Source organism: Rousettus aegyptiacus, unplaced genomic scaffold (genome assembly GCF_014176215.1).
Source record: "Rousettus aegyptiacus isolate mRouAeg1 unplaced genomic scaffold, mRouAeg1.p scaffold_m13_p_13, whole genome shotgun sequence".
NCBI lineage: Eukaryota > Metazoa > Chordata > Mammalia > Chiroptera > Pteropodidae > Rousettus > Rousettus aegyptiacus.
This window is the reverse complement of record NW_023416288.1, coordinates 34,324,554-34,337,542: the sequence shown is the minus strand read 5'-3', so window position 1 is coordinate 34,337,542 and position 12,989 is coordinate 34,324,554.

Sequence of the window (12,989 nt, the reverse complement as noted above, 5' to 3'; positions counted from 1 at the left end):
CATCTATCTTGTCTCCTGGCCTTGGCTTCTTTCTCATGCTGGGGTCTCCTGCTTGAAATCAAAACAGAGAGCGCTGGGTAAGGGACTGAGGAAGAATTCCAGGCCACATCCTGGGGAGGCGGGGTGGGAGGTGGGGGGAGGGTTCTTTTCAGGCTAACTATCCTGCCTCACCTGGGCTTGATCTTTCGTTCCCAACCCCTTCCCTTTTCCTCCCCCTCCGCAGCCCGGGGTTTTTATGCAGTGCAACCTCTAGAGGCTGGTTGTGGCATCATGGATAAGTCCACTGGAAGGAGTCACTCTTATCTTGACACCAAATGAAATATTGTCAGCAGTGAAGTGGGTCAGGGAAATAGGCGAAATGTTCTTTCAAAATTACCGTTTATTTTAGAAGAGAGATCTCAGCGTCACCTCTGACAACCAGTTTCTTTAGTACATTTTCACCCGAAGTTAGACTGCTCTGTCCTGTAACTTTCTGAGACATGAAAACACTGAATTTTCACAAGAGTCTTTGTTTGTATTGAGAGTCTCTCCCCTTTAGTTTGTCAAACCTTAAAGGCTTTCTGGGCTGGCTCAATTTTATCCTTTACAAAACATGGTATTCAATTTAGGATAGAAAAAGGAACCCCTGGGAAACTTTCACCTCCCGTGTGTGTATACTCATAAACTCACCGACGGTCAGCAGATGGGTTTTGTTGTGGTTCCGTAAGTCGATGAGTAAAAGAACCTGAGGTTGTGCAAGGCTCTCTGCAGAAGGGAATTAAGGAGGACCAGGACGGGTTCTGCCAGCACCAGACATCTATAGCCTTGGCCTTTTCCGGAGGCCAGGGATGTTTCCCAGGACCATTAGTCTGCAAAGGGTGGCTCACAGAAGGGCCAAAAGATCCTGTGAGATGGCCTCCCTTGAGGAGAGACAGTGACCTGGTGTTTTTAATTATGTATGTTAATGCTCACCTTGAAAGAAATTCACATTACTATAACTAACCCTGTACCCTTCCAATTTAGTTCAGAAACCCGAGGTTGCTAAACAGGAACATTTCTCAAGTAGAATGAAACAAAATTGATTGTCTATAAAATATTTATCAGATCTAGGCTAGGGTTTGAATGATAATATCTCCTGTTGGCTTTAAAGTGTCTTCCCTCTGCTTATTTCATTATTGATTAGGAAGACAAAATTTTACTTAATGCTGTGACTTTGATGTGTTTACTAGGATTAATTTACTCACTCTTGAAGATTAATTTGATCCTTTTATGATAGCAACTTTTCCTGGGACTTTTTTCCCCCCGAAGGGTCACATTCAAATCAGACTGTTATATGGTTTGCAGTAACTTGAGTGTAACAGAATAATTTATACCTGTGTTTGCTAAGCCTGGCTGCCCATCAGAATTACATGGGGAACATCTTGAAAATACAGATTCCCAGGTCCCACCCCAGACTCGGTGAAGCAGAATCTCTAGGGGTCCAGGTTGGGAGTTGTTCCTTTTAAAGATGTTCCCCAGTGATTCAGGTGCAGCAGCCTGGCCTCTCATGATGCACTACAGTTTGGAAGCTGATCAAAATAGTTTAGGGTTGGGTAATTTTAAGGAACAATGTTATCGTCATTAAATGCAGAATTATCTGTTGCTAATACCATGTGTTCTTATTTCTTTACATCCTCCCACCTACTAGAGTTACCCAAGCATCCCTCCTCCATGCATTGGAAGTGAGCCTCAGATGAGGACAACGCCGAGGTGAAGGAGGTTGGGAGTGGACCGTGTCGTCACTGGGGTTAGTCACTGTGAAGGGAGGAGCCGGCGAGAGCCACTGCACGAGGGTTCCCTCTCTCCCTCCCGCTGGCCTGGTCTGGACCAAGCTCTTTAGGCCAGTGGCACTCCATTCGACTGGGTCTCTGAAGACCCTCAGAAAAGCTAGGTCGTCCTGGGTTGTATGCCAGCAGGTTTCATCATGTTCGGTGGTGCGAATTGGTACCTGGCTACAGGACTTGAAGAGCATGCATCTATAAAGCCACTTGATGAGTAGAGACACAGTCATACCATTTCAAAGCTACCAAGACTAAAACACAACAGGCGTAACCACAACAGTGACAACAAAAACACCAAAAAAAAACAAGGTGTTGTTCCCCTCCTCCTCTGGTCAATGAATAGGCTTTTGTTTACTGAACAAAGGCCGTCCATCTACGTAAACTAAATATCAATCTCGGGGTTCAATCAAGGATTTTGTGAAAATAAATTCATCTATCAGGAAAGGCTTACATATGGTACCAGAAGTAAATCACACTGAAAGGTGTGCGTTTTGGGGCACGTGGCAAATTCTACCTGCACCAAAGGCGTGTGATGAGAAACAAAGCTCCTTTTCATCCTTTCTAGGTTTATTTGTAAGAGATGCTCACTGAGACCAATTTCTTGACTATCTTTTGAAAAATATTTTGTGCTTATAGCGTATTACATCTCACACATGTATAGACAGCCTTTTAAAAAACAAGTTTTTTTCCAGCCTTTTTGCTGTTATAAGAAATGATCTAATGAACATATCTGTGTGTGTGTGTTGTAATACATGTATATATATGTATATGTATATAAAAATATACCTGGACTGTGAGTCTCTGAGCCCTTGGATAGGATATTTGAAGGATACTTTTCCGGAAATGGAATTACCAGGCTCAGTGGGCAGGTGCACATTTAGTTTTGAGAGCTGGTCCAAATTACACCCCATCCCCCCCCAAAAGTTGTGCCAGTTTACCAGCCACCGAGAATATATGAGAGCCATCTTCCCGAATGCTCTTATTGTTTCTAATAGCTTTTCTGTTGACTTTCTGTTTGTGTTTTTCCAGTTATGTAACACATCGTTGCAGACAACGATACTATTACCTCCTTGTTTCCAATTTTAATACCTCTGTTTCTTTCTTTGCATTGGCTAGTAATTCTAGAGCAATGATAAACAATAGCGGGGAGAATGGGCATCTATGCCTTTTTTCTGACTCTGATGGCAAAGTGTCTTATTTCTTTATTAAGTATGAAATTAAAAAATCTTTTCTGTACTGGGAATTTTAAAAATCAGAAATGAAATGTTAAGCTTTATCAAATGACTTTCTGAACTCTAACAAATTATTTTAATGAAAATAATTACATTAAATTTAAGATTTCTCAGGAAATCTAAAACTTCTGGTTGCCCTGAATCTATCAGAAAGGTTATGGTTACAACATTATTTGTAAAACAAAACCAAACAAAACCCTAGAAACTGTGAAAATGTACCTCAATAGGGAAATGGTTAAATAAATTATAGCACTTTCATGTAGTGGAGAACGATTCAGCTCTTTAAATAATAATGAAGTAGATTATAGATGCCAAGATAGATCAATGTGAGATCTGAGGTCAAGTGAAAATAGCAAGTTCAATATTGTCCAAACAATAGACACGTACGTATAAGTATATATGTAGATGAAAAGAAAAATTCTGGCTTAAAAGAAAAAAATGGCGTCTTTTAAAAGAAAAAAATTTCATGTTAAAGGTTTAAATGTGAGTAACTAAAAGGCGAAAGAGAAGCAATATTAAACATAACTAAGTATGGGTCAAATTTATTATATGGAGGTTTGTTTTTTTTTTTGTACCGAGGCAAGTACCTCATTCCCCTCACCCTAGTCCCAATTCTCTGATGGTGCTCCAGCAGCTTCCTGAGTTTCTCCACAAGCCCCGACGCCCTCTGCAGTGGGCGCTTATTCCAGCGGAGATGGGCTCACTCTTGCACCTGTGGGAGGCATGTAGCGCTTCGATAGCAAATGCTCTTCAGGTCCCAACTGCAACTGAAGTAGCAAATGGAAGCCTCTTTGGCCTCGTGCTGACAGGGACTTGGCCAACCTGGATGAGCAGCAGGGAAATAATTTACTATGTTAGGGCCAACAATAAGATGACATACGCTTTTGTTAAAAATTATGATTATGTATCTTGAAACAGGAAAATGCCTGGCATAATGATAAGTGAAAAGAGCAGAGGAAGGGATCATGTACACGCTCTGACTTTAACTTTGTAAAATTAAAGAGACGGGGTTGATAAATTCCTAAGGTAGCTTTGGTAGAGCAATTAGGTAGAGTGATGGGTTTTCCCCAAATATATTCTTAATTTTGGAATGACATCAGTGTGTTTTATTACAAAATAAAAAATAGGTAGTAAAAGAAATTGCTTGTGAGATCCTGATATGGAAAGGGGAAATATATTTTTCTTGTTTCTTTTTGATATCTGATGTGGAGAAGCTTAGTGCCCAGACTTACCTTCTTACCTAAGAAAGTCACTACACCACCACCTTTCAGGGACGATTTCTTATCCGCACCTTCAAGTAAAGGAATTGAGCATCCACCGTGACAAGGCTGGGCATAGCTCTGAGTATAAAATCCCACTGAGGAGGGATTCCGCTTTGGAGCTTCCTCCAAATCATGGGTGCAGTTTATGTCAGCACGACTGGTCCCGATGCTCATTTATCATTTCACACCTTGAAGGAAGGCCCTACTGTTATCTGGGTTGATGAAAATTATTTGTCACAGGGAGATTATTGTTTGGCAACTTAGGGAAAGCTTTAGAAATTCTCCCTGAATGTCCAGAGAGTTTCGACTCTTGGAAATCTGATTGGTCACCATTGTCAAGAACAATTGCCCTATACATTTTCTCTCTCAGCCAGTATGGTCAACAGCACTGATCTCTGCTCCTTGATTACTAGGCAAGACCCAACTGTCCTGAACTTCTTTTGTCACATTCTAAAAGAAGAAAGAATGCCCAGGGTTTCATATATTTCTGGCAGATAAAATACTAGCGTCCGTCCTTTTGGTTAGTGATAAACTGCTTTGCTGACTGCTGCAGAGGTCTCAACTAGAATAAAGCCTCTTCCTCTTTCCACACTGGGTCCTTTGGTCTGATCACTGGGGAGGGAGGTCTTCAGAAAAGGATGAGACCTTCCTATTGTGGTCAGTTCAGGGTGAGTGAACTCTCCACCACTGAGGTTTTAGGAATTTACAGCTGAGAGATTACTTGCACTGTAGGAAAAAGTAAAAACATGAAGTTTGAACTAGGAACAGGGCAGAGTTTTGGGAAAATGTGGTATTTTGGGACATGTTTTTGTAACCGACTTTTAGTCACATAATCAATCTTTGACAGAAGCCAGAGAATAGCAATGGAAAACAATCAATGGAGAAATTCTAGAGAATTTGGGGGAAATCTTAGTAAAAGGAGCGAAGAGTACTTGTCTGGGGTTTTAAAAACCTGAGTTTATCTTTTTGTCGGAGGGGAAAAGAGATTATAAAAATAAAACAGTAAGGGACTACCTGAGATAATATACATATGAGAAAGACAGACAGCCTGAAAAGGAGAGGGGAGAGAGAGAAGGAGGGAGGAGGGAGGGAAGGAGGCAGGGCGAGAGAGAGAGAGAGAGAGAGAGAGAGAGAGGTGCTTTTATTTTTCAAGTTCTGGGGGAAAAAAATCTTTAAACAAAATTCAAAAATGTTAAACAAGAGGTGTGAGAATCACTCAAGTGTATCATGAAGCGTATTCCTGAAATCACATTGTAAATCTCCAGGAGATGGAAGGACCCATCAAGTGCCCAGAGATGCATGCTGATTTGGGAATTTGGGCATCAGGTTTCTTGTTTTTCCAACAGATTGTTTCAGGGCATCTCTCAGCCTTTTCAGTTCTAGCACAAGGATACCATCTGGTTAGTTGCCATGACAGTGTGTGAAGTGCCCATCGTCACCAAGCTCTGCAGGGGGTCAGCCAGAGCCTCCCAGAAGTCCTCACCGCGGCGGGTGGGGCTGTGAGGTGGGCTGACGCTGGCACCCAGTCACCCACTCCTCAGCGTCATCTCTCTTCTCTCTTTCCTTCCAGAACGTCCAGCCTCTTTCCCTGGCAGCCTGGAGGCCATGCCTACGATGTTTTACAAAAGTCTCCACACTTCCTGAGCAATCTTCAAGGTCCATCCATATGGGACTATTTAATGACTGAAAAAAGGCAAGTTTCTACTTAACATCTGGGCGTTTTTCATTTGTTCCTTTTTTGCATGATGCTTTTGAGCGATGGTCAGATCGAGATCAGTTTTGGTACTGTGGTGGACACCTGTTGTTTTGGTCTGACCACCGTCCCTTTCCCTGCCCTACTCCGCTGCGGGGGAAGGGGCGGGATCTGAGACCCAAGCTGTGCCAGTCAGACTCTTCTGGGAATTTTAATCACGAGTGGAATAACATCAGGTCAGAAAAATAATTCAGGTCTGGCGGGGCACTATTAAGTCCTGCCAGTTAAAATAGCATCCCGAGGAGACAGTGTAGCCTTTGGAGAATGAGCTGTGGAGATTGTTTGTGTTAGAAGCCCAGCTCTGCCACTTTCTACGTAGGACCTTGGGCAAGCTAATTAACCTCCGCATGCCTCGGTTTCCTCAGGTTATGGACAGGGCATAGTAGTATTTCCCTAATCGGGTTGACATTAGCATTACATGAACCAGGCAGAGTTCTTGTCAGGAAACAAGAACCACTCTGAGTGTATGAGGCAGAAGAGGAATTTGATGTGTGGAATTAGGAACATGAGAAATCAATGACAGGCTAGAGAAGCAGGCTTCAGCCTGCAGCAATGGCTTCTGGAACACACTTCAAAAGTGGCCTGTTGGGGAAGCCGCCTCTTCTGCTCCCATCAGGAAGGTAGGCATCTCAGGGAGGACTGACTTCAAGGACACAATGCCACAGCTGTGACCCAGGGGCCAGGAAGGCATTTGACTGCTCCTGTGACCTCTTTTCATGACGTAAGAAGTTGGGGACTAGACAGTGGGCAGGACTCTACCTAAGAGCATCAAGGTTACTGAGGGTCAGTTTCTAAGGCTGATACGATGGCTGCTAATAAAAGCGCTCGCATTCATAAACCAGTGGTACAGCTCGTAACTGAACGATCCAACGTCGAGGACCCTTTCAGCTCTATAATTTCATAATTTCAAAGTCACATGCACAATTCGGTTTCGTTAACCTGTAATTATGCTTCGTATCTCCTGTGATTACAGAGAGGGAGGATGGTAATTCACCAGCCCTGCAGCAAACCAGTAGCATTTAATGCTTGCATCTTCCTGACTCCCCTGAAATGCAGTTTTAATAGCGTAATTGACTTTTGTCGTACTGGCCTGGTGAACTGGAGACTTCAGCAGTGCAATGACATATACTGTGGAGACTTCCACTAAATCAAAGCGGATGAGTTCAGGGCCTCCCTGGTGAGAAGATGTGCTGGAGCGTGGCGAGCAGGAGACGGGACGCACAGGGGGAGCGTTGCATAGCTAAGCCGGGTATCAGAGCCCCCTCCTCCTCCCAGTCCCCACCGGGGTCGAGGCTGAGTGCCAGCTACCCAGAGCGGAAATCACTAAACCAGCATTGCTTAGACTTGAATAGACTACAGACCTTTTTATTTGTTTGTTTAATCAGGAAAAGAAATTCTGCATGCACTAGACTTATTGTAGTGATCATTTTGCAATAGACACAACTATTAAATCATTATGTTGTATACTTGAAGCCTATAAAATAGTTCAATTAAACCTCAGTTAAAAAAAAGAAAAGAGATTCTTACAAACCAAATATTGAATTAAATGGTTTTTATTGTAACTACTTAACTATGTAAAAATACAAAGTTATGTAAAATTTTGCACATAGTATTTACATAATTCCATATTTCCATTTTTATATATTTATATATGGAATATATATTCCATGCCATGCCAGTCCCATTTTATATACATACGTGTAATATATAAAATGATATTATTATAAAACAGTCTAGTGTGGTGGTTAAGGACACAGATTCTGGAGCCAGACCTGCTTGGGTTCAAATCCTAGAGCCACCATTTCCTTGATGTAACCTTAGGCAAGTTAATGTCTCTGTGCCTCAGTTTACTGACTGGTAAAATGCAGATAATAGTACCTATCATACAGAGTTGCGAAGATTAAATGAGCTAATTCATGTAAAGTGCTTAGCCCCATGCCTGGCAGGTAGTAAGCTCTCAAGTACGAGCTATTGTATCATCATAAAGAGCCAGTATGTGAATGAAGCACAAACACATCTGCAAAACCAATATCGTGTAGGTAAGCCACATTAACTTAATACGACAGACGATGCTGTCGTTCTGAAACTAATCAGCCATGTTGAGTTTAACAGTAGGAAGATGTGGTCTCAAGTCCAGTTCTGATTTACTTTGGCTTTTGGGTTCAGCGCTAACGCAGGGAATGCCTGTTAGCATGGCCTTATTTGCTAGTGCAGCATAATCAGACCTCATAGTTAATTAAAACTCTGCCCTTGAGCATATCTGAAATGCCAATTTTGATGAAATGCCAGTTGATAACTCCGTGGAACTGTCTTGTTCATTCAGAAGTAAAGTTAGCATTGCCACATCCTGGAAATCTGCATTGAGCGAGTATCTAATTTTATTCTTGCTAGAATGAGAAACAGAAAAGTTCTTTATTGTTTATTTATTGTTATATTCATAATAAATGAACTTTTACAAGCTGGTAGATACAAAATAGAGTATATGAACAGAATAAGAATGTGGTTCTGATTACTACAAGGTTTTTTTGGTGTGTGTTTGGATCCCAAAACACTTGGCATTCTAACTACTTAAATTATTCAAATTATTTTGGACCCTTCATTGTTCATAGCGATATGATGTCATTTGGCCTTCACTCGGTGAGAATGTATTTACAAATATAAACGTAAACTCTGAATTATGGCAGAATATCAATTTTTTGAAAAAGATTATCGTCGAAATGAAAACAAAATTAAAACAACAACAGCCAATACTCTTTTGGAGAACTGAAGACCCCCAGGGACTCCAAAGACTCTCTCACTTTGGTTACGCAGTGCCTGGTGTGCAGTGGGTGCTCAATAAATGTTTCTGAATGAAGAAAAGAAACTAGTAGGGAACATGAAGGCAACAGCCGTTCCTGTGGTCTGGGTCAGCATGGCGAGGCGGGTGACATGCTGGGACTTAGAGATTCGGGGGCCCACAGGGCTCAGTCTGGCACTGGCTCCAGGCACCTTCAGGGAAGAATTAAGGACAGAGTTGATTTGGGCCCAGGATGTCAGCTCTAGAAAGGGTGACCTAATTCTTAGCCAAGTGGGGAAGAGGGTGGGGTTGAGATCTTGCCATTGGAATTGCAGCAGAAACCTGGTCTGCCCGGCCCTGCAGCTGGGGCCTGTGAGTAAAACAGAGTCTAGGAAAACCGGTCCAGTGTGCAGCCAGGGAGCGAGATAACCTCCACCCAGGGACCACAGCTCATGAACAGTAGGACCAATCACAGCTGTCAACCTCAAAAATAAAATAGCTGGTTATTTTACGAGCAAAGTGAGTCTACTGGGAAGAGCAGAGGATTGCACTTTGGGGTAAGCAGATATAGCAAACCATAGGCAAGTCCAAAGAGACAAAGGGAAGGTTAGCCTTTATTAGGTTTTAGGAGGACCTTGGGGAGGGTTGTTTTGAACAAAGTTAATTGGAGGAGAACAAGAGTTCTAGATTGTGGCAGTTTCCCATTGGGTGGTTAGTGCGTTGTTGGGGTGCGGGGAAGGAGCTTCCTTTTCTTAGAAGCGGGAGGTGAAATTCCTATAGGAAAAATGCCCTCCCTTGTCAAAATAGTTCTTAACTTCCTTCTTTCTGTTGGTTAGCCTGCCAGGATTGGTAAGTGCACGAGAGCGCCCCCTTCGGGGCTCCCCGACTCCATTGTAAATGAAGTTTCCTTTATTTTCACAGACCAGATGTGTTTAAATAAATACTGCCAGTGCCTCCATTTTGTTCAACTGGGGAAACATTCTCTTTAACCGTACGCTCAGGGCAAACAGAGTCCGATACACAACAGTTTCCAAGTCTAACGAGGTGGCCACATCCACAGCCTTGTGCCTGCAGTGGTGAAACCTTAGTACCTGCAGTGGTGAGGGTTCCTGGCCCCGCTCCTAGAGCTCAGGGCTCCTTATGGCTTGTCTGAAGCCTGGTATCTGCATTTTTTTTGTTTGTTTGTTTCTTTCTTTCTTTATATTTTTTTAGGCGAGGCAACCCTTGGTTGACCTCACAGATTGCAAGGACCTGGTCAGCTTACAATCCCTTATTTTTTTTATTTTATTTTGTTTTGTTTTGTTTTATTTTATTTTATTTTATTTTATTTTATATTTTATTTTATTATTTTATTTTATTTTATTTTATTTTATTTTATTTATTTATTTATTTATTTTTTATGCCCACAGCACCTGGTCTTCCTCGGTGGTCTCCCATCCAAGTACTAACCAGGTCCGACCCTGGGTATCTGCATTTCGAATGCCAGTCTCCCCGCCCGTGATTCTGGTGCAGGATGGCGGTGGCCCTGATAGGCGCACCAATCCACGTGTTCCTTGAAGGTGTAGCAGAATTGCTTTAGCTAAATAAGTTGCCGGGTTAATCAATTAAGCAGTCAGATGGTCTTTATCGATTTCCGACCACGTTCAGGGCTTTGTGGCTGGGTCTCCGCAAGAGGCGCAATGGTTCGACCACCTCTCCAGTCCTCGCCCCACTGTGCGCCTCATGTTCGGTGACTTAAGCCTCCCTCATGTGCCCGTTTTGCTCGCTGGGTGCCTGTAGTGCGCCCCTGTGCCAGAACCCGTGCCGGTGCTTGTCTCTTGCTGCTGTGGAACTTCCTGAAGCCGCAGTGGTCACGTGGGTTTGGGGAACTTGCCTGCCCTGAGCCTTGTCTACAGAGCCTTGCTGGTCCCACTGGCCTTTCCCCTCCCAGCCACAGCTGACAAGATAAGTGACCCAAAGACCTACCTGCCATCCCGGTCAGGCTGGAGGCGGCTGTTGTTGGGAGACCTGAGCTGGTTCCTTTCTTGGGGATTTGGAGTCTAGTGGTGTGTGCCAAAATGCCATGAAGAACTTAGGTGTTGGTTTTGTAGAACTGGATTAATTTAGAAGTTATTTGATGTATACCCAGTTTTAAGAAACATGAGAAAAAGTACAGACAGCAGAAAAGAGAGTGGCTTGTTCTCGGCTGCGGTGGTTACCCTCCGCCTGGGATCTGCCTGCCTAGTGCAGCCCATCTGCCTGCCTCTCTGAGGCTGTGCCTCTCAAATGGGTCTATACTCCATGTCCCTCCCCACCAGCCTGGACAGCCCAGCCCCTGTCAGCACACTCCGTCTCACATTCTTGTTTGGACGGACTTCTCTCACCTGTGTCGGATGTGGCCCCAGGTCTCAGGTGCCCGCATATGGGGATGGGCTTATCCCTTGACCCACCGTGCTCCTGATTTAGCCTAATGTTCAGGCTTCAGTGTGAGCTGTTAAGTTTTAATTTCTGATCTGTTCTTATATTTTGGAGAAGAAAGAATGCTTCCTGATTTTCTAAAGATTTGGGCTTTCTCCAATTCCATATTTTTAAACTAACAGAATTACCTGAGCAGAGAAATGTGATTTAAAAGGAAACGTTTTTTTTCTTTCAAGATGCTGAAAGTTTTACTTGAAATCCTGATTATATGGAAATTCCTGCACAATTTTTTTTTGAGGGGGTAGAAAATGAAAGGGTTCCCTAATTGTGATTCCCGATGTCAGAGTCAGTTACCTTTCTATATCCTGCTATTATAAAGTGACAATCCATAACATTACTCTTGTTCTTGTCCTTAGTAATTTACGGGCAGTACCTGTCACATTTCATGCACCTTGAAGTTATTACTGATGCATAGTGTGTACCTGTTTTCAATTTTAGCATATATCTTTTCCCTGTTTTCTCTCCTCTGCTTTTCCATTCTAGAGTGCTTATCCCTCCAGAAATTGAACCAGATTGTTCCTGAAACTAGCATCTCCCCTGCGTGTCAAAGCGAGTATGCAGAGCCTGTTACCTGCGTGGTTGTGGCGCTACTGGGCGCTTAGTTTTCTCAAGCTGAGAGGCAGTGATATTCAAGAGGCTGTTTTCCCACTGTCTGGGACAACCACCCACACTGGTAAATACTTGTTTATCTAGACATATAAAACACAGCAAACGTACAGTAAAAATACAATACGGAAGATATCATGGATAGGGAATTTACTGTGAATGGAGCTTGCAGGACTGGACATTGCCCTGGCTGAGTCAGAGGCAGTGAGTGAGAGGGCCGGGGACATTCCCGTGCACTACTGTAGACGTCATAAACGCTGTACACTTGGGCTACACTCGACTGATAAAACAACATGAGATTAAATCAAGCACAGGAGAAAACGATGCAATCAAGAGACGCGGCAACCGTGAGATGCGTGAGGCTGCTGCCGGTGTGACGTGGCCCGCTGTTTCACAGCAAACTTGTTCCCCAGTGGGGAGAGTGCACTCTAACAATATGAAGTATAGCATAATAAATACATAATACATAATAAATACATGAAACGCATAATAAGCGGCAGTCATTTATTATCATTATCAAGTATTAGGTACTGTGCATGATGGTATGTGCTGTACTTTCATACGGCTGGCAGCTCAGTGGGTTCGTTTACGCCAGCATCACCACGAACGCGTGAGTAATGCGTCGCACTGTAACTTAAGCTGGCTGTGATATCACTCGGTGATCGGAAATTGTCAGCTTCATTATACTGTATGGGACTGCCGTCTGCCGTTGACTGGAATTTCATTGTTCAGTGCATGGCACCTTTTTTCCTAGATATACATAACTTCACTTAAAGGAAGCGCTTTACGGTTTCTCTTTGGCATTTCCAAATTGCCCGCATCACTACTCTTGTGCTTTGGGGCCATTGCTAAGTAAAATAAGGGTGATTTAGACACAAGCACTGTGATACTGAGACAGGTGATCTGGTAGCCGAGGGAGACTAAGTGACAGGTGGGTGGGGAGTGTCTACAGCGAGACGCTGGACGAAGGGGTAATTCAGGCAAGTCCCAAGCAGGAAGTTTCAGGATAGCGTGAGATGTCATCATGCATTGCAGAATAGTGGGAAACTTAAAACTTAAGAAGTGTTTATTTCTGGAATTTTTCCATTTAATATTTTCAGACTG